Consider the following 27,885-nt stretch of genomic DNA (forward strand, 5'->3'; position numbering starts at 1 on the left):
TTTGTGTACCGAGCAAAATCGAAAGTCGTCAGATCGGGCTCAAACTTGGGATGAGCACGAATTAGGGTCCCCACATTCCAAAAAACGTATGCGCCAAAAAATTTTTTCCGGCCGGCCGGCCGTCCGTCCGTCCGTCCGTCCGTCCGTCCGGAACCTTTTGCTAAATTACAAGAGAACGGTAATAGATAGAGACTTGCGGTAAACGGCAAAGTTTAAAAGTCGACTGGAAGACGTAAGATTATGACGTCAAATTTTACCCCCCACCCCCGCGTCCGCCATTTTGAATAACCTCAAAATTTTGTTTTCGCTATATTTCAGCCCCTGTAATAGCTAAAAATCTGAAATTTTGATATGTTGTAGGGGCCATCAATACCTTTCCAACGATACCTCATTTTCGAAAATCGGTCAAGCCGTTTAGTCAATATGGCCGCTACAATTTTTCATCGAAAATCGACCATAACTCGAAAACGGCTTGACCGATTTTGATCAACTCGGGCTCAAATGAAAGATCTCAACAAACCCTACAACTCTCTAGAACATCCTAAGTTTCAAAAGTGACCGCTAGAGGGCCAAAAATCAAAAACAAAATTTTCGATGAGTTTTCGATGAATATCTCGAAAACGCCATTATCGATTTGCTTCATTTTTTGATATGTTATAGCTGACCATATTATCTAGCTCCATGCCAAAAATGAAGAAAATCTATGTCTCCGTTCTCGAGATATAGCCTTCCAAAGACGGCATGTCATATCTCGGGTTCTACAAGTCCGATTTTGATCAACTCAAGTGCAAATGAAAGGTTTCGTGAAGCCCTACAAATGTCTAGAACATTGCAAGTTTGAGAAATGACCGCGAGAGGCGTTAAAGTCAAAATCAAAATTTTCGAAAATTTCGAACTCGAATATTTCGAAAATGCCATTATCGATTTACTTCATATTTTAATATATTATAGTTGAGGTTAAGACCTTTCCAACGATAGCTCAAACTCGAAAATCTATGGAGCCGTTCCCGAGATATGGCGTTTTAAAGATTTCTTGGGGGATGACTTTTCAACTTTTCCCGACTTTGCATGTATTTAAACAAATTCGCTTTCTAGTTTGCTCTCACAAAATTGGTACACTGAAAGAAACACAGCTCTCGTAAGCTTGGTCAGCTTACCCGTACATTTAAACGTTTGACGTACAATTTCTAATCCTTCTTTTCTAACGTTTCATATTTAAATTCAGAAATTTTCAAAAGTTTCAAATCTCTTTTGTTATTTTTTCTCCAATAATTTTAAACAAAACAATTACTTCTTATAAGAAGAGTAAGAAAAATGTGAACTTTTCGAACTTTTTGGGTATTTAAGCACACAAACACCTACCCTGACTACGCCACTGTCATAGAGAGCAACCTTAATAAATAATTAAGGCGCATCATAAAGCGCCGAACTATAAGCTCTCTTTCTCTCTCTTCAATTTTAATCGAGAGTTTATCGAGAGAGTGTTTTCGTATATTGAAAATGCAAATTTCACCAAATATTAGTACAATGTTAAATAGAATTACTAAGACTTTGCATAATTTGATTTATCGAGGAATTTATCAACTTATTGGGGTGTATGCACGGCAATGTGGGATAGAGATGAAAATTGTTATCACAATATAGGCTTAATTGTTGAATAATATTTTAGTGATGGGTTGCTTATCGAGGGCTTAATGCACGGGATTTGTACAAATTTATGGGAAAATTCAAGTGCCAAAGCGTCTCAATTTGGAATCTACATGAATTTTGCATTTTGAAAATAGATTATAAATTTTCCTCGATGGAAACTCTTTTTTTTTTAACATTTTCCTCTCTCCATTTAAATTCTCTTTTCAGCTGTGATTCATTTTTTTTATCAGTGCACAAGCTATTGTTCTTTTGATGATCTGAAAGAGATTTCCTGGTATGAATAGTGTTGGAGAATATGTGCAATTCTAATTTGATTCACCTTCACGAGGCGTGAGAACAATCAATATACTGTGGCATTGCTACCATGCTGTTTCTGCTTTTTTTCTCACCGTGATGAACTACCCTGGTATGCTTTCCTGAGTTTCACGTCGTGCATGCACACACCCCATCATCTTTATTGTGCACACGCTTCGCACCTGCAATAAAGAGCTTCCGCTGCTGCAGATGACGAAGACAAGTCATCCGTAGTATCATCACGATCCCGGGGAGTCAATAGGCGGGGTGTCGAGGGTGGGCAGATTCCGGTGATCATATCCCCGCAGAACAATGTGGGGAATGGCAAGAAGAATCTCTATGGTCATTGTTACCATTCTGCAGGGTCTATTCGATGTTTCTCACCAGTCACGAAATCTCCAACACGCGCATGAGAGGGGTTTTGGGCGCATCTGACGAGCTCATCTCCTCACAACCCCCACACCCTTTCGTAGAATTTTGGTTTATGATATTAAATCCCCCGCTCAAAAAAAGAGGAAACGAAGACTCAGCTGTGGTACGGAAGGAGAGGATTGTTGACAATGGGTGGAGCACAAAGAAGCATTGAAGGATGGTTGATGTAAAAACTTTGAAATTTCCTGCAGGGTTGAAAGACGTCCATGGGGAAGTTACGGCGTCGCGTCAGAGTGTTTGATGAATGGTTTGGTGGTTTGATGCCTTTATTAGCACGCGGTTTTGATACACTATCGACAGACCCAAAAGGAATGTATAAAAAATCCATCCTCGCGCAACGGTGGCATCCCCAACCATTGAGAGGAAAATGGGGAAAAAAGAAAGAAAAGTCGAGAAACGCTCCTTTTTGCAACTCCTTCTTACTCTGCATATCAATAGCGAGCTTCCACCCACCCACCCCTCCATCCTATATGTAGCAGCACAACCCAATGGGCGATGGAAAGCAATTGAAAATCTCCAAGAAAGTGCAATTACAGAACGACTCGGGGATATACCTTTGAGCGAAATGCAAGCACTTTGGGGGATTGATTGAATAAATTTTCTTGTGATCACTGGTCCGTGGTCCATATGTGGGCTGCGTGAACGAAATTCCACGTATATAATGATAAAATTGTCTTTACAGGTTATTGCTTTTCCTCTATCATTTCGCCTTTTGACATCTCCTTTATATAGACGGAATCCCCAGGAGATATTGCCTTGAATTTCTCAATTCGCAGCGGATTTTCAATCATCCACCTCCCCTATAGAGTTAGGGATAAAGAGACGAAAGAAAGAAGGAAGAAAAACATCACAAAGCATCGAAAGGAAAATATTTAGGGAATTTTTCTCAACATTGAGATTTTCTTGTAGTTAGTTTCAGTTCCTTTAGGCTAAATATTTTATTAAACATTAAATTCGTTGAGAAATTTTGGTGAAATAAGAAAAATTATGTTGGATTGAATTCACTAAGACGTCGCTGGAAAAATAGAAAACTGTGCAAAATGTAAGAGTTACCTAACCCTTTCACGACAAACAGATCGAATATAAATGAGGATTATTTTTCATACCGTTGTACATCCAAATTTCACTGAAAAATTATATAAAATGCGTTAAAATAAGTAAGGGAATCCCAAAAATCTGCAGGATTATTGAACAGATCAGAATAATGAGTTTCAGTTGCGTGAGAATTAATGGTTAATGTCATTGAGTAGATTAAAAAATTAAATGTCTTCTCATAGAAATTATTTTAATGTAATTTTCTTTTTGCATTTAATCAAAGGGGGTTTATCTGATTTAAATTATTCGAATCGAATATTTAAAAATGTTCGTATTATTCGTTAATAATCTGATTATTTCGCAATGAAATCATAATATCACCTTTTAATCTCGAAATTATTCAGATTGAGGAACAAAAGCCTTAAAAATATTTAATTCAAGTCTTAAAAGGACTAATTTTAAGCTGAATAGTATACTCAACCCAAAACTTGCTAAATTCAAGCATAAAAAACTTTTTTCAGTCATAAAAAGGCAGAGATTGAGAAAGAAAAGTTTTGAAAATATTCAATTCAAAAGACAAAAAGTCAAGCAAAAAGTAGTAAATTCAAGTAAATTTAACAGGAAAGAGCTAAGTTTAAGCCTAAAGCCTAAAAGTACTATTTGATTTTCAACCTTAAAAAGGCAGAGTCTTCAATCTCTAAAAGCTTAAAAAATATTTAATTAAAGCCTCAAAAAACTAAAATTAAAGCCCAAAACGGACTAAAATTTAAGCCAAAAAATAGTATATTCATGCCAAGGGTTAAGTTCTCACATCAGAATTTCCCAAACTGCCACTTATCGGTCAGAATAAATTGGGATTGAATTATATACTACCCCCAATGGTTATTTTTGTTTGTTTTTAATTCATACCAATAAATAACCAATCGAGCCTTCAATCAACGCCTCAGGCGTTCCTGTTAATCTATAGCATTAATTTAAAATAAAAATGTTATGTTATTTAAACTCCAATAAAAATAATTTGATTGCAAAAATAATAAATAATTCTTCAGAAGTTTTCCTAAATTTTCTAAGCGTCCTTTAAGGGTTAATAAGAAGAGGATTAAGCCCCCGTAATCCTGGTTATTAATTCCCGCAGCAAGATGCTTTAGCCGGAGAAATGAGGATCGATTGTGTGGAATTTTTCTTAATACTACCCCAATTAGTGGTGGATGCCCTCCATGTCATCCGGAAAATGCCCAAAAACACGTGCCGGAAAATGAGTCGGAGGCCGATGGAGATGCCCAGAAAGAGGAAATGGGTGTCAGTTCCGCTTTCTTCGTTTTTTTTTAATAAACAACATTCCACCACCCCAACCAATGGTGTGGGAGGACTGAACGAAAAATTTGCAAGTAGTGCCGGCTCTTTTCTCACAATTTTTCCCTTCGTCATGTAGATAGCATTTAGGGGCCATTTGAGAGGCTTTTCCTTCGCTTTTCCACCAATACACACACGCAGGGTGGGAAAGAAAAATGAAGTGGAAATAGCAAATAGCTGTTTGTCTCTTTTCCTTCCCCTCATGGTGGGGCTTCCTTGGGGAAGTTGTTTTGTCACTTTCGCACTTTCTCCGGGGGTTTTTGGGTGTCTCCTTCACACGGCTTTTCCTCCTCAACGGCTCTGTGTACAAACAGCGTGAAAAGAGGGGAAAATTTACATTCTAAACCAACTATCGGTATCTATTGCGAGATGTTCGCTACAGATGCATTGCTTCTGGAAGTTTGCCAAAAAATGTTTTTTTACGTGAGGTTTTCGTTCAGTGGGGGTGCTTGGTGGGTGATTTTTTGCAAAGTTTTTCCTACAATATATTGTGATTTTCTCTAAAATTATTTTTTAATAATTTCTGTGACCTAAAAGAAAATTTTTATTAATTAGAAAAAAAAATTGGAGATTAAAATTCAAATGAGAAAACTCAACGAAAGGCGTCCTTTTGACTTTTCGCAGCATCTTTGCATTTGAATTCAAAACAAGATAGAATTTTGGTAGGAGGAGGAAAACTCCTGCGTATTCGCTCACTCGCAGTTTTCCCAAATTGGAAAAGTAAATTTGTGCCATATATATTTGACCCTCTCTCTGGGGGAAAATTTCATCACCCGGAGGGGTATAGAAGAGACTTTGGTGCTCATCGTGAAAGCTCCATGGCGCACATACATAGTTATATTATACATTTTTGGTGTGGTGGGAAAATGCTATGTGTGATGGATATTTTACATTGCGCAGTGTATTGGTTGATGGTTGCTTCAAAAATTTCTGGGCTTAGTCCCAGACCGATCTCTGAATGAAGCGGTGTTCGGCAATCTAGTCAAAAATAGACACCATTACAAAGTGGTTAACTCTTGGTGCCATCCAACACACATTGTGCACAGATAGACCTTTTCAACCGACAGTGTTGCACTTTGTTTTTCCGCCCACACAAATCAAAGAATTTCCATCGCGTGCCTCACTGAAGGCAGATTTTTTTTGTTAAATTAACAAATTTTTCCGCTAAAATCGCGAATTGTGCTAAAATGTAAAAATATACGAGAAAAGAGATGAAAATTAGCCCAAGTGTGGTCTGATGAGTGTTTTGCCGGTGTGAGGGACGTTTTGATGAGAAACACTCTCGGAAAATGAATGAAGAGTAAATTGGCATTTTGTATTTATAAACTCCACGCGAGAAATTTGTTTTTTTTTTCTTTACAAAAAAAGATCTAAATTCCACGTTGAAGATTGATTGAAAATTTGCGCGGAATATTGCAAGAAGCACTGTGGCTGTTTTTTTTTACAACTCAACCATGCTTGTTATTCGCGCGCCGGAATATTATTTTTAAACCAAACCGTAAAAAGAAGCGTTGGACGATCAAGAAGTGTCAGTTTTCAAAAATAACATGAGTAATAATACACAATTCGCACACTTTTCCCACCCTCCCCCTACATCTGCATTTTCTCGTTTTTTTTTCCTCCTCGACTCACTCGTCAATTTATTGGGCAATGAAAATGCACGAAAATCCGCGGCATATGGCGTGATTTGTCGAAGAAGAAAAAATAATATGAAATTGAAGTGAAGTGATTTTTTTTCTTGCCACACACACACTCTGGTAGCAGCTGATAAGAGACGCTCACGGCGAAAAAACATTCAAACAGCCCCGAGAGAGATAAGAAAATCTCCCCGTGTGCGGGGTGACGGAAGGTGGGGTGGAAGAGCATAATAAAACAAATGAGAACACGGCAGAATCGGTAAGTTTTTCCATCTGTGCGACGTCTTAATATAGAACCCACGCAGAACATAAAAACTAACAATCCACACTGCTGTGTAAGAGGGAGGTGGGGTGGGATTGTACGAAAAAAAAGCTCCCCATGAGAAGTGTGCGTTAAGCACTGAAAGCTACAAAAGCTCCCGCTCGTATGGTTGTACAAATTACTCGTTGCTATTGTTTGAAAATAGTTCGCACTGCGATGAATGAAAATCCTCTGCCGGAAACAAAGCCTTAGAACCTCGTCATTGTTTCCCACCCACCCTATGCTATATACTCTTGCAAAATTGTGGCGAGAAAATCTCTGTCACATGATGAGGATTGAGTGCACCCACACACCCCCCACACACCCCAACTGCAATTTAATCCCCCATTAAACTAATCATTTTTGGTTTGATTTTCTCTTCTTGATTCCTTCTCCCTCCCCCGAATTCATGAAGCAAATACTTATCTTGTCCGCAAATTGAATTGAAAATTCACAAAGTGAATAAATCAGAAATATATATATTTTGAGCCAGAAAGTTTTGCATTCAGAGAGCTTTATTGAATTTCCGACAAAATTGAGCATGCAAAAGTTGAATGAAATGAAAATTGTATATTGTGTCCCAAAATGGCTGATAAAAGTTGTTTTGCATTAGAATTCTAAGAGAGCAATAAAAGGAATTTAGCAATACAGTTGAAGATACATATGTTCCTTTATTATATTTTGGCAAATGTCGAAATTATTTAGGTAATAAATGAAACCAAAATAATCTTCGTTTAAAACTATTGGATGAATTCCATTATAGTCTGTTATTTAAATAAAATAATTAAATTGCTGTCTTAACTGATAATTGAAAATGATTCTAAGAACATTCAGTTTGATAATTCTGTTCAAGGAAATACTATTTAAATTCTCAATACTTAATAAGATTTTTGGAGATTTTTTTTTAACAAAACTTATTTCTTCCTTTCAAAAAAGAATTTGTGAATTTAATAGCATTTCTTTTTCATTATCTACTCTTTCAGTCTTACAACTAGATATTTATTAATTAAAAAGACCAAAATTAGATAATTAATAATCGCGTTCAGATAAGGCGAATTAAAAATCTCTTAACCTGGAACATCAATAAGAAACTTCGTGGAAGTAAAATATGTTCCTTATTTATGAAAAGTCAGATAAAAAGCTTTTAAAAGAGAAAAGGATAAGCTTTGCTGGGAACTAAGTCCAAGATGTTCTAGTTAGATTAGTTTGAAAAAATCAAAGCTTTTTTTTTTCAACAAGCTCCTTTTAGAGAAAATTTAGTTTTCTCTTTGATCTATTTGCAGCAAAGAGCTTTATTTTTCTATCGTTTGAGCTTTCAAAAAAAAATTAGAAATATTAAGGAAAGGTTTTTTGTTATATTCCAAAACTCATGCAGAATGTTCTAAACCCTTTTGCAACATTAAATCTTTCTATTTCTTTTGAAATACATAATACAAAAATGTACTGGTAAGCTGACCAAGCTTACGGGAGCTGTGTTTCTTTCAGTGTACCAATTTTGTGAGAGCAAACTAGAACGCAAATTAATTTAAATACGCGCAAAGTCGGGAAAAGTTGAAAAGTCATACCATAAGAAATGTTTGGAAGGCCATATCTCGAGAACGGATCCATAGATTTTCATAATTTTTTTTTGTTTGAAAGGTCTTGAAGTCAGCTATAACATATCGAAAAATGAAAAAAAATTATGTCACCATTTTCGAAAAATTCGAGTTCGAAATTTTCGAAAACTTTGTTTTTGACTTTAGCGCCTCTTGCGGTCATTTCTCGAAGTTGCAATGTTTTAGACATTTGTAGGGTTTCTCGAAACCTTTCATTTGCGCTTGAGTTGATCAAGATCGGACTTGTAGAACCCGAGATATGACATGCCAACTTTGGAAGGCTATATCTCGAGAACGGATCCATAGATTTTCTTCATTTTTGGCATGGAGCTAGATAATATGGTCAGCTACAACATATGAAAAAATGAAAAAAATTTATGTCGCCGTTTTCGAGATATTCATCGAAAACTCATCGAAAATTTTGTTTTCAATTTTTGGCCCCCTAGCGGTCACTTTTGAAACTTCGGATGTTCTAGAGAGTTGTAGGGTTTGTTGAGATCTTTCATTTGAGCCCGGGTTGATCAAAATCGGTCAAGCCGTTTTCGAGTTATGGTCGATTTTCGATGAAAAATTGTGGCGGCCATATTGACTAAACGGCTTGACCGATTTTCGAAAATGAGGTATCGTTGGAAAGCTCTTGATGGCCCCTACAACATATAAAAATTTCAGATTTTTAGCTATTACAGGGGCTGAGTTATAGCGAAAACAAAATTTTGGGGTTATTCAAAATGGCGGACGGGGGGGTGGGGGGGTAAATTTGACCTCATATTCGGATTTCTTCAGGTCGATATTTAAACTTTGCCGTTTACCGCAAGTCTCTATCTATCACCGTTCTCTCGCAATTTAAGTTTATGATCCGGCCGGCCGGACGGACGGACGGCCGGCCGGAAAAAAAAATTTTTTGGCGCATACGTTTTTTGGAATGTGGGGACCCTAATTCGTGCTCATCCCAAGTTTGAGCCCGATCTGACGACTTTCGATTTTGCTCGGTACACAAAAGCTGTGTCTGAAAGAAACACAGCTAAAATATATAATCTGAATTTCCCATTGTGTCCTACTTTGCAGATTTATTTATTGTAAGCAAAAGCTTGAAAAGCTCAATCTCGGAAATGTACATCGTTACTATATATCTAACATACATACATATATTATTCTACAGAACTACAGAGAAATCCATTCAGTTAAATTGAATTTATATATTTTATTGAAGTAAATTTTATTTGTCAGATTTAAGCAGAAGTCGAGACGATAAACAACCTTATGTGCTTGTTTTCTCTTTTTCCATGATTCGTCTAATCTCAAAGCACTTTCAGACAATTTTCTCGGGAAAACCACGCAGTTTCCCCGCACAAGACTTTAAAATTCACTCAACTATTTTAAAACTTTCCCAAAACTTTTTGATAAAATAAATTATTGAAATTTTGAGGAAAACAAAATAATGTTCTGTGTTAGTTTTCATTTAAATACCTAGCACGGTTGGGAGAGTTTTCTAAAATGAAAATAATGCGTATTAATTTTAGTGAAAATACAAAAACAAGTTTGGAAAAGTAGCATAATCAAATAAATAAATAAACTGAACTTATTTCGAAAAACAAAACTCATATAAATTAGCAAACAATTTATTTACAAAAACAAAATTGAAATAATTTGAAACTCATTTTCACGCAGTAGGTATTTATTTAATACTCTACATAATGTATGAAAATATTTAAATATTACTTAATACCTAAATATTATATTTCAAACACTAAACTATATTTTAAAATAATGTAAAAAAAATAGATTTTCCCTTTTATTAAAAAATTATTTGAAAAATAAAATCAAAATTTCACATGAGTAATTTAATATTGAAAGGTAAAAATTTTCCACACTATTCTCTTCATCGTTCAATTAAAATTAATTAATTAATTGGACACAATGTATACATTGTGGCTTTTTGGTTTAAAATAAACCACCCATGAATTTATTAATTAAACATGTATTTTCTTTTAGTCCATTGATTTTGTGATATTTGCAAAACTAAATTACAAAAATTGCCGTATTATTTTGAATGATTTTGTCAATTAAGTGAAATGTGTTAAACAATATTATTGTTTTGGCAATACTATCTGACAAATGTTCAAATAAATTGCACAATAATATCCAATTATTGTTTGTTCCACATTTTATTGCTTTATTGGATCGTTTTAAAATAATTCCTATAGGTGGGAAATTAAATTGAAATTTATTCCTAAATATTTTAGAACAGATTTCAATTTTTTTTTTAAAACTAAGAAGGAATTTATTTCACAACGCTTTCGTTTTTAAAGAAATTTTAAACGAAGAATTTGTATTAAACCTCTGAAAATATAAATCTTCAATTAAAATAATATCATTAAGACAATGCTCTATATACCTACATATAATTAAATTCTCTACAAACACCAATGTCTATGAAGAGCTTTTTCGAAAATTCATTTTAAATTTCTTGTTCTCATTGTAATTCCTTAATGCAAATGGGAGCGTTTTCTTTTCAACAAATGAATAAGTGTTGATTTTGGGAAATCTTTAGACTGCACCATACAATTCTCATTTGCTCCGGAGCTTAATTTGAGAAATCCCGCATAACGAATCGTTTTCAGCTTGTCTCCTGTGCACTGTACGTATCTCACCTGGCAATAATGTAGTAAATTCAATTTCCCAGGTATTTCACGTTATCCCTCCCACCAATATCTCCATGAAAAGTGCACAAGTATACCTGCACAGTGCACTGCACACCCAGTCAAGGTGCACCGAACTGTGTCTATTTGCCATGAGGGATTCCCCAAAGCTTCACTATCTCAGCTGCGGTCTGTCTCATTCACTTCGCACAAGCCTTGGGGGCGAGTGTATGAATCCCTCTTGGGGGGATTTTCCACCCGGATGGGGAAAATTGTGAAATTATCTCTTCACACATGTCGTGGAAATTCATAAACATTATCTCTTCACCGAGTGTCATTCTCACAGATGCAACAACCACTGCTCGACATTGGGAGACCCAGTATATAGCATTAAAAAGTGCGGTAAATGTGGATTTTCGTCAAATGGTTGGTCGGAGCCACGGCAACAAGATTGCAATGAAAATTTATAGTAGATCATAAAATAAAATTAAAGGAGTGTATCGCAGGACGATGATAAAAAAAACAGCACCACCACAAGCAGGGGGAATGGGGGTTAAAGTGGAGGACACATGAAAAATGTTGGGGAGGGTGGTGTGAGAAAGGATTTTCAGCACTCTCAATGGAGGTGACAGTGTGAATAAAAATAAAATCTGACTTTTTACGACAATCACGACAAGTCCCTCCTTATAATGCCATATCACTAATGTTGGCAACATTTCACGTCGTGTATGTATGTACCTCAACAAACTCCCCACCCGCCCGCCCAACGTACCGCATTCCACACAGAATGCAGAGGGGGAAAATTGCAAATTTCCCCACAACATTCCAGAAGCGGTATTACATAATCGATTGAGGAAAGCACAACACATCAATTCAGCTGATAGGGGATAGCAGTTTTGGTTGCAAGATACATTTAGAGGCGGAGGGAGCTTTGAAGCAATGTTCCTGTCTCATGCGATGTTAACCCTTTAATGATTTTTCGAAAATCTTTCAATTGTTTTTGTTAAAAAATATTTTTTTTTTAATAATAATAAAATGTTTATTCATTTAATATATACAAAATCATTTAAGAGTTCACAGATCTGTTTTCAGCTTACAAAATATATAAAAAAAAGAAAAATTAATAAACAAAATATATTACAATATATGAAGAGAAAATATTGAAAAAACTCTTCCAAAATTGAAAAGAATTGTTAAAAAATATACTTTCTTTCACAAAAGATATTTCAGAATTAATTTTTTTTTTTCAAACAGACGAACTCATCTAAAATGATCTAATACGATATTTTCAAAAGAAATTGGTATGCCACGATTGTGGTATACCAACTAATTCCGTGGCAGATTTTACAATCCAAAAAAAAATCCACTGCAATTATCTCTCTTTTGCCTATCAATATTGTGATAATTAATTAAATTTTATTCTTGATTCAAGAAATTCAAGAAAATAAGAAGAAAATAAAACAAAAAGAGGATAAATATTGACCCAGCTGTCGTGAAAGGGATACTGCAATTCTTTCATGAATATAGACGTGGTTGAGGTGTTTTATGGGAGGTTCTATTTGCATATTGGGTGGGAAATAATATTGATTCAAAGCTTTTTTTTAAGACAGACTAGGTTAACTTCTTCTGGGTGAGAACGTGTTTTGCTGAGTTTCTTGAGTTTTCTTATAAATAGCAAACAAGAGAAGAGTCCTTATTTTAAAAAGAAGTTTATAGTTTGACTTAGAATTATGTAGATTTATTTGAGAATTATTTTAAACTTCCAAAGAAAATTTCCTTTTGTTTTACTCAATGTTATAAAAAAGAAAATCAAAAACTTGAACTTTCTTTTTTTTTTGGAGAAAAATCTTTTTAAAATTTATTCGGGAAGCATCTAAAGATGATTATCCCCTGCGGAAGCTTTTTCATTGATTAATTTTCATTTTATATTGAACGCATTCATCAATAAAATACTGAAAAAAGCTTCGTGTGGAAAGTGCCTAAAGTTCTTTCACAAAAATTCTGCTTCTTGAGAAACTTTTCTTTACCAAAGAATTTCTTCAGTTTTCACTTAATATGAGTGCTTTTTAATTTACTTTATTATTATTCACACACCTGAGATATTATGAATAAAGTTTTGCAGACACCTGAGAGTGCATTTGAGTTTGAAAACTGCATTAAATCCTAAATTGCTTTTTAATAAAATGTCAATGTTCTGCGGAATTTTCAATACAGAAACTTTCTTTATTTTTTTGCTATATACTTCTCAGTTTGAAAAGCTTCTTGGACGAAGCTTTGATATCATGGCGAATATTGAACTTTTGAGAGATGACAACTTATAGCACAAGATTATCATTGAATTATCAACAAAATTGCACTGTAAATATATTTAGCAGAATCTCAAATTCTCTTTCATAAACTTCCATGCAAATCCATGTTGAAAACTTTATGAATTATGTTGAAACTTTTGTGTTTATGTAGATTAAATGTTAATAATTGTTGTGTTGGAGTAATTTCAATTTAACTAATTGGGACAAGTTGATTATTATAATTCTTTAGAGTTAGTTATATTTTTTTAAAGAAGTAGAGCATTAGAAGTAGATCATTCATTAAAGTTAATAGCGCGTAAATTTTCAAAGAATTTTCTTTTGATTTTCACTCAATAAAAGAAGAGAAAAGGCCACAAAAAGAGAGAGATATTGTCGTTCCTCAGAGAGTGAGATATTTTATTGGAAAATTCAGCGGATATTTCTGGCATGTCTGGCACTTCTTATCCTTGGGAGAAATACTACATATAGCGTGAGTTTCCTTTCAATTGAGGAATTTCCTGAGGAATCATCTAACCCCCTGTGGGGGATGATTTCGACAGACACACATCACGACCCTCACCTGCCAGAAGGGTGTGCAAATGGAAGAGGTGGGGGTGTGCTAAACATGCATGCAGTCATGCAAATCTTTGCACAGCCCCAACACAAACCATAAATCCCAAAATACGTCGGTGTGGGAGTCACCACAAGACGTTCCCGCGAACCCTAAAATAGCATGACACAAAATTTTACAACGACGAACTTGGCTTTTTAACGAATGTAAATATGCTGCACAGTGATTATCAGATTTATTTTCAACCGTGTGTATATAAATAATTCTTCCAGTGTATTCAACGGCCAGACTTTCCCAAACACACACACACAGCTGAAGAAGAAACATTCGCCAAGCACCAACGTAAACATTTAGCGAGTGATTTTCACGATAAGGCATCACAAGAAAATTTCTCACGCCATCTTTGTGGAAATTTTGTATGTATGCCAACACAGTATGAATTTGCCAAAGAACAACATAAAACAATAGCAGCGAGGAGATAACTTTTCAAGGAGCTTTTATGATAAGAAAATGAATATCCCTCCACCAGAGACCACCAAGATGGAAATTTGTGTTTTTTCGGAGGAAAAACTTTTTAATACAGATCTAATAAATATTTTATATGCGTCCTAAGAATTAAAATCTTGTAAACCATCGACCCAATACCCTTCTGTATATAATTTAACTTTTACGGTCTCCTAAGGAACAATAAACTTTTTCATAAATCTCTGCGAGCAAAACCTGAATCCATAGAAAATATCCCTTTTTCGGGGGAACTTTCACCTTCAATCCAAAAAGGAGTTTATATACCCATATTCATGCAAGAATCACCACAAAATCCATAGGATTGGCTCTTGGGAGGTCTCTCCGTATGAAAAGGTAAAATCAATTTCCATAGGAGCTTTCCGGAAAGAAACATCCTCCCCGTTCTTTCATCTTCCAACGATCTCCCTGTCAGTTCATGGCGTAGAAAAAGCCGCCCTTTTCGTCCTCCGAAAAAAAAATGGAGAAAGAAGAAATCACCAAGAAGGCTTTAAGTGTATGCTCAGCTCTTTTTTTCCACCCCTCCCACCCCCCGACACTCATGTGATTGATCCACACTTGAAACACTTTTCGAAGCGTGACAAATACAATAATTAATAACTCTCCACTCGAGGGGAAATAATATACCTCGAACATAGCTGGAGGTGGTTTGGGGGGTGTTTTGTGAGTGAAAGTGAAGAGATTGACGGGAGACTCGCGAGAGTACAAAAAAGCCCCCCTGGGGGGGCATTTAATGGCAAGGGTGGCAAATGAGGGGTAAATTTGAAAGGCAAGCAAAATTGCCCCCTCGAGCAACTAGTGCGTGTCGCACAGCACCTCCCCCATATGCGATAGGGTGCGTGTGCCTCTAAGTGAATTTATTTTATGCTACAAATTCAAACTCATCCCACCCTCCATCAAACACTAAACTATGTATACACACCCCTTATGGGCGCCTTTGTACCTCCCCCCATCCCGAAAAGGAGTTCCGGTAATTTGTCCTCAAGGGTCGAGTGACTCCTTTTGCTTCACGATTATGTCTCAATTCGATTCACCCTTCATCGTCTTTCACAGGAGATTTGTTTTCAAATAACCCGCCCGATAAATTCTCCCCACACGGGAGCTTTTTATTCTATATATTCTCCAACTCCTCTGGGGCGTTCAACCTCCTTCTTCGTCCCCTTACAAGACCTGTGTGGCATTCCTTTTGGTCACATACGGGCTAAGAGAAAAATTCTTGCTCAATCCACAGCAAGGTATAAAGGGGTGGTAGTGGTGGTTGTAAATATTTCAACAATATTTACTTGGAGTCGGTGTGTCCGGCGTTATTAACAATGGTAGATTTTGAAAAGGATTTTCGAGGTTAAACCACCATAAGCTCACTTTGTCAAGGAGGAAATTTATTGGAATTCTCGAAATTGTTCGTCCAGTGTAATTCCATCCCTCACCTCACACAAGCCCAACAACCGCAAGGGCTTCAGGATGTACCATTTGGTCAATTGTTTGCGTTACCCCCATTCTTCCGGAAGCAGGGTGTGGGTGTCAGAGACATTTTGCTGTGAGAGAGAAAAAGCCACAAATTACGGGCGGTCGTCAAAACATGAAATGGAATGAACTGGAAATTCAGACCATGATATGCAATATATAGCTTACAGATTATTTTGTGTTCAAAAGCATGAAGCTACATATGTATGTTAGTATGTTAAAATGAGGAAAGCTCTACTGCAATCAATCAACAAGGAGAGCTTTATAAATGAGGTCTGATGGAGTTTAACCTAATTCCCCTAATTCCTGAAATTCTCCTTTTAATTAAAAAATTAATCATGTTTGTATTTTTACGAGCTTTATATATTTTTTATAAATCGTTATTGATTTGGGGGTTAAAATTCTTTCTAATTATGTACATTGAAAGCTTTGAAGCTTCTTCTTGAAAATTTTCATTGGATGAAATTTGAATTTATTTGTAGAAAATATCAAACATTTACATAGAAGAAAAACGTTCTGAATGAAGCTTTTAATGTTTTTATAAAAAAACCTTTTTTCTAAAACTTTTCATTGAACAAAAACAAATCAATTTAAAGTTTAGAAGCTTGTTTTTTTTTCTAATCGAAAATTCCTAATAAAAATCAATCTCTTTAAACGCTTTTTTTTTTCGGGAAAACTTAATGAGATGCGACGTAAACAAGCGAGGAAAAAACTGGGGTATTGCGAATGCGGGTTCTCACGCTAAAAATTCAAACCTGTGTGCGTAAATACGAGTCCGTGATACGGTATTAAATTAAATTCCATCAAACACCATCTCCACCCACTCCTGCGGGGGTTGGGATGTTTCGCATCCCACAAACTCAATTAATAGAGCTCCATGGAGGCCTTTCCTCACCCACCCCCTCAACTTCCACGTCAATTGAGGGGCTCAGTGGCTCTGTGGCAGGTAAAAGTCGCCTAAATAAATATTCTCGTCTGATAGGTTCATTTGGTTGATTTTCCACCCTAATTTCCATTGAGATGGGGTGTGAGGACCCTCGCGCAAATTTATTCCAATGTGTTTTCTTTTCCCAATTTTCAATATTTTCACCTGCTGCTTTGGAAAACACAAAGATGGAGAATGGATTATCGCGTGGGCGTATTTTGGCAGAGGGATATGAGAGGGGAATTTTCTGTTTAAAAATTCCCCAACTAGATGCTTTAAGAACTTTTCGATTTTAGGAAAAATTTAAAATTGACAGAGAGCTTTGAATTCTTTTTTTTTCTTCCCATTAAAGTTTTCTTTGGAAAAATAAAAGTGAACGATTTACGAGTGTTGTATTTTTATGTTGACATCACCCCCAATAATTCACAATCATCCCTTTTTCCCACACCCCGTTTTTGATTCCCAAAAGCCACCACCCCGAAGAAGTTGAGAAGAAATATTCATTTCCCGCCAGATTCAAAATATTTCAATCCCTTTATTTATTTCCATCATTTAGAACCCAAATCTTTCTTCAATGTTGCGCCTTCTCCTCGCACCCTCTTATGATATAACCACTTTCTTCTCCAACTCCCTAAAATGCCAGGAGATACACACTCAGAGCAATGTGGGATGAATTTATTTTCAGCAATATCCTAAAGCAGTTTGAAAGCTCCGATAGATGCCTCATAATCCCATTTTTTTGCATTTTTAGGCAAAACATAAAATCTCTCAATGTACATAGCTAAAGCTTCCAAAACTACATAATGCATGTAAAGAGAAGGATTTGCATTTTCTAACTTGATTTTCTTCGTGCGGAAGCTCCCATGTGAAATTATCCGGCAAAATCTCGCCACAGATCACACGGAGTAGCATCAAAATAGTCTTTTATGCACAGCAAGTGGAAATTTATGGGACTCCGGGGGGGGAGGATGGGATGTGAATGCTGTGTGGAGGAGGGGGCTCAACATTCCATGTGATATATTTTCCCGATTATGCTGAATTCCTCGCAAACTCGTGAGCATGCACGAATCTCGAGAAAACTCGCATTTCCCCGCGATTTTTCTCTCTCATTTTTCCTCCGCATGTGTTTCCCCCAAAATGCTATATTTGTGTTTTATGATCCCAAAATAGTTTGCAATCCATACATGAAAGTTGGAGCTAAAAATAAAATCTGTGTGAGAAGCAAGCAACATTGGGATAGCGGGATTCCTCAATGGCTTGGGGATTTGAATTAATCAAACTTCAAGTGATGGGAGAAATTTTTAGAGTTTTTCCTTTTTGTATTTTACAGGATTTTCTTTTATTCTTTTTCTTCATTGAATGAAATATTTGAAGATTTTTTAAAGTTTCACTTGACTTTTTAATTAAAGTTTTAAACAGTCTGGAAAAATTCTTTTGGATTAATGAATCCAAGTTCTATTTGAGGAATACAATTTCGAGAATTTTATAAATATTTTGAGAAATCTTATTATATTTTCTTACCAAGTTAGCTTAAACTTTATAAAATATAATTTGGGTTTATTCTCGAAAGCTCCAGAAATAATTTTCTGGCATTTCATCAAGAATGAAATGATTTTCAAGATTTTAATGATTTACAATACATTAAAACTTCTATTTTCTTTTACATTTCTAAAAGTAATCTTCTAAAAATATTTTTCGGGGTTTTTAATAACTGATTATAATCTAAAATAAATTTATTTAAAAATTTATAGAATCCCTAAAAGTGTTCGAAATATTAATGAATCTTTGAAGAAGTATTTATTCTCAATTATTTTCTTCATTGAATTAATTTTTTAAATTAGCAACTATCTCTGTATTTTCTAAATTGGATTCTGGCATTAAAAAATCTTTATCATGACAAAGGTTCAAAAGGCTTTTTCTATCTCTTCAACAAAACAACTCAATTTTCTTTCCTCATTTTATTGCCATAATTAACGTCCCCTTCCAGAGACTTCGCAGCAATCCCATAAAAGCACAAAAGCTCCCCAGCTTCGTCTTCATTCCACGAAGTAGGTGAGCTTTTTTTCTTCCCTGGAGAATGCGGCAAATTCCCTCTCGATGACGCCAAAGAGGCACTAAAAAGGATGTCATTCCACTCACTTTTGCAACTTGCTGTGCTTAGCAATTTGCTACACCACCACCACCACCGTTCCCTTCGGCCACCCCCGCGTGAAGAAACTTCACAACCTCCCTGACAAAGCTCTCGCATGTCGGGAGGAGTTTTTGGATGTTTTTTTCCGGGACATTTCTCAATAGATAAATCATAAATTTGTACACGTACCAAACAGTGCCATAAATTTCGCCGGAAGAAGGAAGATAAAACAAAAGGGGAAAATTCCTTGTGCGCATAAAACATAAACAAGAACATAAATTGTAATCTTTTCCCACCAAAGATACTCCGTCACGAAGCATCCGCGCCACAAGAGCCCAGCTTTCATCAAGATGCTTGCAGAAAGATGCTTCATTTCATGTCATTTTGCGACTATGCCATTCCCATGATTCATGCAACATCAACCGAGCATAGGGGAGATGTATGCTATGGGACAAGCCTATGCGGCATATTTTTGAATGGCATCCACAAAAATAAATAAATAACTTTTGATGAGATTTTCCCGGGAAAAAAACCCCTTTCGCATCGATGATATCAGCCGTAGCGAAAAAAAATCCGTGCGATATATGGGGAGAAGATTAACAGCCCAGAAAGGGTTTCAAACAACAACAATGGGTTTAATTGGAAAATTCAGAGTTGTCCACCATAAATTAACGCTACGGGCAACTCAATTATTTGACAATGAATATGTGCCTAAAAAACATGACGAATTGGGCGAGAGGGAAAAAAAGTTCACATTTTTTATCATTTCTCTTTTTTTCCATTTAATGTCCACTAAATTGAGCGTCAAATTCAATTACATACATCAATTACCAACCCACCCCAAACCATCTCGCCCACGCAGTGCAGCCCCGCACACTGTAGGAAAAGACTTGCAATGAACGGAAACACATCAAAACAGAGAGAAAAGCATAAATTCTGTACGAAGAAGTTAATGCTGAAATTGATCAGAGTTGAATAAGTTTTGGTGGATTAATATTCTAGATTAAAATAATGGATAAAGTAAATTTTTTTTACAAATAAAAGAGCTTTAAAGACTTTTGAGCTCTGTCAATTGAAAAAGGGTTGAAACTAATGCTGACGCAAATTTACCTACTTGCGACTCAAAAAAAAACACTAATTGCGACGCAATCGTCTTATTCAGACTCAGCTTTTGCCTAATGTAGACTCAGTCTTTGCCTAATGGTGACTCAATTTTTAACTTATCTGTACTAAATAATACCTAATGTAGCCGCGAGTTTTAACTAATTGGCCCCTTAAAAAAATAGGACAGCGAATATTTTTAACAGAAAGAATCTTTTTAGAGGAATCTTAATATATTACAGAAAATCTGTTTGTTTGTTTGTGGGTAAACTCATCCGAAATGGTTAGGTCGATCCTAATGAAATTTAGTATGGATCTAGTGGAGACTATTACGAGCTGCAACCTCACCCTCCCCTTAGCTGTCTTAGCTGTCCTCTAAAAAAATATTTTAAGCCACTTCTTACCTGAATAATGTAATACTATTTTTATTGGGGCATAAATGTTTATGTTTGGCATATGTTTAACTCTCACTATACATCCCCTATATGTTTAAAATATTCGTTGTCTTATTGTTTTTAATGTAACGACTACATTAGGTATTTTGTAGTACAGATAAGTTAAAAATTGAGTCACCATTAGGCAAAGACTGAGTCTACATTAGGCAAAAGCTGAGTCTGAATAAGACGATTGCGCTGCAAGTAGTCTTTTTTTGAGTCGCAATTAGATGGAGCCATTGAAACGACTTTCAAAAAGTAGAAAATTTTATCTAAAATCTATTTCCCCATCAACTCTAAGCTCTATTTTTCCTCCCCCCTTTCACTGTGTGTGGCATTTGGAAATGTATTCAGAGTTCTATGGTCGTGGGAGGGCCACTCATCACATTTCCACAACTCTTCTTGATTTCCACCCCTTAGGCAAAAATATGTTCAATTTGTGTCGAGAAAATGATAATATTCTACCATTTGCTTTCCTTGTATTTATTTTTCTTTTTTTTCTCCCTCTCTCTCTTGCAGAACAATCATTTGGTCAGCAAAGTGGCAGTGTAAATTGCGTCCTTAATGGAAAAAATGTCGGAGGGTGAGTACATTCAATGTGGATTTTTATCTTTGTCCTGCCAATTAATGGGGGTGGAGGGTGAAAGACAATAAATTAATTCTGCAATGCGGGAAATTTTGCACCCTCTCCGTAGAAGGGAGCTTGCGATTTTTTTTGTCTTTTCTCAGCGCGTATCCCTTTCAATCCTTTTTTTGCTTTTGTATTCACCCACATCGTGATGCTTATTTTTGTGACAATGTCGTGGAACACTCAACACAATAACATCGCGAGATTCCTCTGCGAATCCGCACTTTTCAGCATTTCCCAGTCCCATCTCCTTTCTTATACAAAAGCTCACTCCATCCATTGAAACCCAAACAGCCTTTTCTTCTTTCTCCCTTCATTGAAACCACCACTCGCCAACATTTATCACAAAACAACCCTTAGTGTGGGGGATGTGGGTGGGAGCACACCCCCTCCCCCCCCCCCCCCCCCCCCCCCCCGGAGAAATGAGATGAGAGAATGAGAGGAAAAAGCTCAATGTCGAAGTTTGTTTGCAATAAATGGGCGGCAGATGGGAAAAAAGCGGAGACAAGGAGGATTGTGTATTTTTTCTCATTTCCATCGCAAAAACACCCTCCTCCCCACAATGTAGTCATTCAATTAAACCAAAAATTCACCTCCCCGTGAATTGTGTTGCCGAAAGAAGAGAAAAGGATAAAAGGAGCGCCACAGAAGGGAACCCTCCTCCATCCAAACCCATATATACAGAAAAGAATTCTCTGAGAATGTAATTTTGCTTTTGGTGGAGGCGACTCAGAGACGCAATGTGGAGGTAGTAAATGAAAGACTAAAGCTTTTCGAACCACCCTCTCCTCCATCACCCCTGCACCCAAATGGCAGACTGTGAGAGAAAGGAAGAAAAAAACAGAGATTTGGGTTTTTGCGCAAAAAAAAAGCTCACAATCGAGATGAATTGTGTTGTTTACAATCCACTTGGTATTTTCACGCGAAAAGCACTTTCCCGTGGATGGGGGGTGAGGGTGGAAAATGAATGAGCAACTCAATTCCATGTTGATAAATTCCATTTAATTTGTTAAGTACTTGCCAACCCCCGCACCAACCCACAGTGACACAATGTCGGGATTTATTTGTGTGTCGTCCAACACGGAAAATTTCGGCACCATCTGGATGAGTCTTGGAAGAAGGATTTCCGTGGGGTTAAAGCACCCTCCCCCACCCCCCGGGACCCCTCTCCGCACCCGTTCAAAATGGAGCACTTAGCCTTTTTTGTGTGTGTGAAAAATGGACGAAAAACGAGAGGGTTGATGCCAAGACTTATTGGAGTGTTTATATCCTGTAACTGGGATATTTTTGCACGTGAAGGAGCAATTCAAGACGAAGTGAATAAAAAGAGATCATTTTTCTCTTTGCACCCACCCCCTCGCTCCTCCAAAACACATCCCCCAATGCCATGTTATTTATGACCCGGAAAACAAGGATCTGTAAGGATGGGGGACAGTACTCAAGTGGACTTGCTTGAAGGAGTTTCTCCGGTACTCTCGTCAAATTCCTAAAGTACTCTGTAGAATTTCATGGGACATTTTAGGAGAGAGACAGAGAATAATATGGGAAATGTTTTGCAGCAGGTAGCCAGAGCTAAAAGGGAAAACTATGATTTTCACCATTTGAAGAAGCTTTCGGTTTGAGAGCAAACATAAAACTCTCTTCTGTAATATTGAAAGTTGGTTGATTTTGATACACCGCACTATATGCTCAGAAATGTTTGTGGTTAAGTGATTCTTTGATAAATTCTAGACGTTATTGCTGGAATTCTTGAGAAATATCTGAAATAGTAAAGGTTGTTTGTGGCATTTTCTTAATTTTAGAATTAAACTACAATAATTAAATTTAATTAGGGAAGTTTATTACTTTTCTTAATGTGCAGGATTTATTGAAATGTCACCTTAAAAGATTCTAAAAAATAATGAAAAAATATTCAACAATTATTTTTATAATAATTGAATGACTAAATACAAAGAAAATAACATTGGAAATGTTTGCAATTTTAAAGAAAAGTTTCAAGACAATAGATGGGGCACAAATACCGAATATTTCCCAAAAGATGGCGCTAAAAACACATTTTTCCATTACACTTTAAATTAAATTAGGAAATTTTATTATTTTCCTTATGTAAGATGAATTGAAAATTTCACATAAGAATCCCCCAAGAAAAAACTGAAATAAATATTCAAAAATACAACAATTCTTTTCATAAGATTTTCAGTAATTAATACACAAAATTTTACAAATAAAAAGAAATATTCTTACATTTTAGACAAAAACGCATTCATAAATTCCTTTTTACCACCAGAAAATATTTAAAAACTCTTCTAATTTTCAAGAATAACTGAAAGACAACAGATTATGTACAATGAGCAAAAATTTCTCAAAAGATGGCGCTAAGAAAAATTCCTCTTCTCCTTAACAGTGTTTAAGAGCTTTATAAGAAAAAATCCCTACATTCCCTTTACGATGACTGCAGAATTTCTTTTCAAGATTTGCTCTTGTCATTTTAAGATTTTGTGCTTCATTCCCATTAAATTTATGTGGTTGGCTGGCGGAATGGGATTTCTCTCGTCAAATAGCAAGGATAAGGCAAGACAAAAGGAAGCACCTACGCTGAAGGAACATAAATAAGGATTCCCATTGTTTTCCCTCACACACAGGCAGAAGAGGAAGATGGAGCACTTCCCTTAAGGAACAGCGTCACTTCCTTTTGCGAAAATTTAATCCACAAGTACTATGTGGCAAAGGAGAAGCAAAAAAAAAGAACACACAGTAGTGCCTTGGAGGGTTTATTTAGAATATAAATTGGGGATAGGGCGAGGGTTGCCGTCCCCAGTGCCCCGGCATTTCAAAAGCCCGGCTTTCATGCGTTTTGAAGACTTTTTCCCCACGGAAATGACGCCAGAGTGTGGGGGATGGTGGTGGTTGGTTGGGAAAAAATGTCGTTCATCCCCTCACGCAAGAAATTGCTTTTGGTGTCGCCAAGGAGAGTCGTCAACACCACTTGATCCACTTCTTCGGCGAAGCAATTCCCTTTTGCAAAGCTCCCCTTCTGTGAGTTTGAGACATCGCATCAGAAAACTATGGATTCCGCCACTGCTCTAATTTGCATAAATTTTGATTTCTTCCAGCAGATAAATTTCCCTCTGGCGCTACCCCCAAAAAGTACTACGCCGGTCTACCACGAATTCCTCCGCGTTTCGGGGTTATAGCGACAAAAACAACACCCAGTGTCTTTTTTTTTTTATTTTACTGGCCCCACCCCAATAATGGGGCCCAGAGAATAGAGACACATTCATTTTCGTTCACTGATTTCAATGTTAATGAAAAAAATGGAGTGTGAAATTGGATTTCTTTTTATTACTTTTCTCTACTTCCCCCCTGCCTCGCGCCGTAGGAACTTTCTCTTCTCTGGTACAACAGTGAGATGAATGTGTGCACGTTGGAATAAATCCGGAGAAGTGGAAAATTATCTCTGTTTCATCATTTTCCAGCCATGAGCTCTTTTGTCCGAGATTTGCATTAAATCGCCAAGGGGTGTGTAATTATATACATACACATAGCATGTGAAAATTATTTAGATTATGCTTATTCGCGGAAAACATACAAATGGATTTTATAATTTATTTCTTTTTCCCAATTTAACTTTCAAATGCCAGGAGTGTTGGAAAATTTGCAGAGCGAGGTTATTTTGAAATAAATTATCATTCGATCCACCCCATCTATATTCTGTGCGAGAAAATTTTATCTAACAAACAGATAAATCATAGCAATTACATAAAAAGTTTAAATGAAAAACTTCAATGAATTATCTTCTCTTTTGTGGTGCAAAATGTGAACCAATATAAATGAAATAAAATTAGCTTGAAGAGTGGAAAATGACATAATATGTTGGGAAATTTCTATTTTACTTTTCAATAAATTTATTATTAGAAACTTTTGAGAGGAATTTCGCGTGTGCTTGCAAACCCCTTGACAGTGGCTTTTGCTATTTTTATCCATTAAAACTTTTCCGACTTTTCCCATGTCGTTTGTTTGAGGAAATCTCTGCTGTGGTTTGATTTTATTACATTCCGCTCGATTATTGTGCACGAAGATGTGTCTATTCATTGAATTTCATATAAATATTTATGTATTATGGAAGATATAGCAAAAAATCTATTATTCACCCCTTGAATAGTCTTGGAATTTCCACTGAGGCTAGCAAACCTACACACAGAAAAAAAATGACAAAAAGTGGCAGTCAAATCGTCAATTTTTGCGAGTGGGCCACTCGCATAGACAAAATACGAATATTTCACTCGCACTCATTCGCACTATTTCTCGAAAATTTTCACATTTATTGGACCGAAATTGAACATTGAATTCTATAAATACTGATTTGCTCAATCACTTACACCAATTTAAAAGCAATATTTCTTCCATAAATAGCATTATTTGCCCAAAATAGATAAATAAAAATACAATATTAATTGATAAAATTGACGAGAAGAAAGCAAATGTTATAGCAGAAAAAACATTTAAAAGGTTTCTTTCACAAACACTAGCGCCGCGCGGAAATTGGGCGGAATTACCAATTTTACACATGATTTTTATTTTGTTAATTTTTCATCTGGAAAAACTATTAAAACACCAAAAATCATTATCTGATCTCATGTAAAGGTCCACAAAAATAAAATTTCTTCTCGAAAACATAAATTTTCGCATATTTTTTAAAGGATGTCACAACCATAGAAAAAATAATTTCTGCAACAGAATTTCATGACGATATGTCGTAGGATAATCCATACTTTTTCTTTTTTCGTCATTAAATAATTTCATAATGACTTTCAAAGTTTGAATTATTTTTTATAATTAAAAAAAAAAACAAAAGTTAATTAATAGACCCTTAAATAAGGCTGTGTTACAAAATCTTACGTCGCAGGGTTACTTTAAGATAACTTGAACTACTTTAGAAAGGATATTTAAAAAATATCGTCAAAAACTAATTTAACTTGATAATGTTTCATAAGACATTAATTTAACTTTATAAAATAAAATTTAAGTCAATCGGACGAACAATCCTAAACCGAAATGTCCGATCATAAATATTAAAGCTTATTATAAGCTTAATGGTAAAATATGAAAGTATATTAATATGGTTACGTTGATCAATTTTAGATAAAAATTTTTAAGCAATTCAAAAATGGCCGCCATTTTATCCGAACTTTTTTCCAACAAATGTAATGTAAAATAAATATTTTATTTTACAACCACGCTTTTTGGATGATGTTTCTCACATTTCCCATAACCATAAACTTGTATTTCACGCGAATATTATTTTTTTTATTTTAATTATTAATTTATTTGTTTTAATTTAGGAAAATATAGATCTTATGAAACGTTATAAAGCCCTATTTTGTAGAATCAAGGATATGAATTTAAAAAAAATCAATAATAGTTTGGTATGCAAGATGGCGGTCAAAAGAATTTGAGGGCGAAATCCCGACTGAAAATCCTTTCTAAAGTAGCTCGTGTTATTTTAAAGTAGCACTTTGCGACATAAGATTTCGTAAAACAGCTTAATTTAATTTTCTATAAATAATTTTTGGTTTTTTTTTTGTAATTATAAAAAAAATATTTGCAAAATTTTGTAAATGATTGGATATATTAAGAATTTATTCAATGACGAAAAGAGAAAATGGTATGGATTATCCTATGACATGTCGTCACGAAATCTTTTTGCAGAAGTTATGGGTCTATTCACGTTTCTCATGTCGAGAAAAAATGATCATGACATTTTTTCCTGACATTTTTTTTGTCATTCCCTCTCACTCCCACTAATGTATTTCCCTATCTTTCGTCTTTCTCTGACCCATGTTCACGACATTCTTTTTCAAGCTCTTGTGAAGTGAACTTGTTTCTTAGTTTTCTTCAATTTTCTCTGTGAATTGTGATATTTTATCTCGGGAAAAGTGAAAAGCTGCTTGTGGAAGTGTTCTTAGTGCCTGTGAAAGTGTGAAAAGTGGAAAATCGTGGGTATTTATCGGCCAAATAAGTGAAAACAGTGAAATTTCGACAGCAAAACATTCATTCCCGGACCAATTTATTCCGCGTTCAGGTGGGATTCCACCACCCAGGAAGCATTTCCCTGACCCCACACAGACCTTCCGTGTTGCAGATGACCTGTGGGAAGGTCCAAAAAACCTGCAGGAAGTGATTTGTGTCGTGAAAATACAGAAAAATATCTCGTAAAAATTGGTCAGGGAAAGAATGTTTTGATTTTTCACTTCGCGCATTTTCACATATTTGACCGCTAAATGACCATAATTTTCCGCTTTTCACTGTTTCCCTGCCACTATGGACTCCTTAGCTAAGCATTTTCCACTTTTCTATGAGGAAAATATCCCCAAATGCTGAGAAAATTCATGAAAAACATGTGCACAAGAAAAAATGCATGCCATGAAAAAAAATGTCGTGATTATGTGTCAGAAAAAGATGAAAGATAGTGAAATACATTAGTGGGAGTGAGAGGGAATGACAAAAATAAATGTCAGGAAAAAATGTCATGATCATTTTTTCTTGACATGAAATTCCTGCATAGCACCATTAATCTTTCAATGGTGTAACATCTTTTATAAAATGATCCAAAATCATACGTGTATGATGAAAATGCTTTTTTGTTGCAGGAAAACCAGAAAAAAAACGTGTAAAAACGTTTTCTGGACTGAATATCTCATATACCACGTCTCTAGAAAATCGTGTCAGTGTTCTTTAGATGAGGCATTGCAGTAACGGCCAAATTAAAAATAAACAAGGAGCTTGTCAAAAAAAACCTGTCAAATGTTAGTGAGAAAGAAACTATCTACCATAGACTCGTAATAGTAATGTGCGAGTCTACCTGAGGCTCGCAGATTGAAACTG

At 35.7% G+C, this 27,885-nt stretch overlaps 1 long non-coding RNA gene across 1 annotated transcript; it reads left to right on the top strand.

Annotated features, from left to right (window-relative positions):
- The first annotated feature begins 5,702 nt into the window (after nucleotides 1-5,702).
- LOC129789819 (uncharacterized) lies at nucleotides 5,703-27,775 on the top strand. The gene is made up of 2 exons (XR_008750506.1): nucleotides 5,703-6,660; nucleotides 20,892-27,775. It is a non-coding gene; the product is annotated as an uncharacterized LOC129789819 (long non-coding RNA).
- Nucleotides 27,776-27,885: the final 110 nt, after the last annotated feature.

The sequence above is a fragment of the Lutzomyia longipalpis genome, chromosome 2 (assembly GCF_024334085.1).
Source record: "Lutzomyia longipalpis isolate SR_M1_2022 chromosome 2, ASM2433408v1".
Classification (NCBI taxonomy): Eukaryota; Metazoa; Arthropoda; class Insecta; order Diptera; family Psychodidae; genus Lutzomyia; species Lutzomyia longipalpis.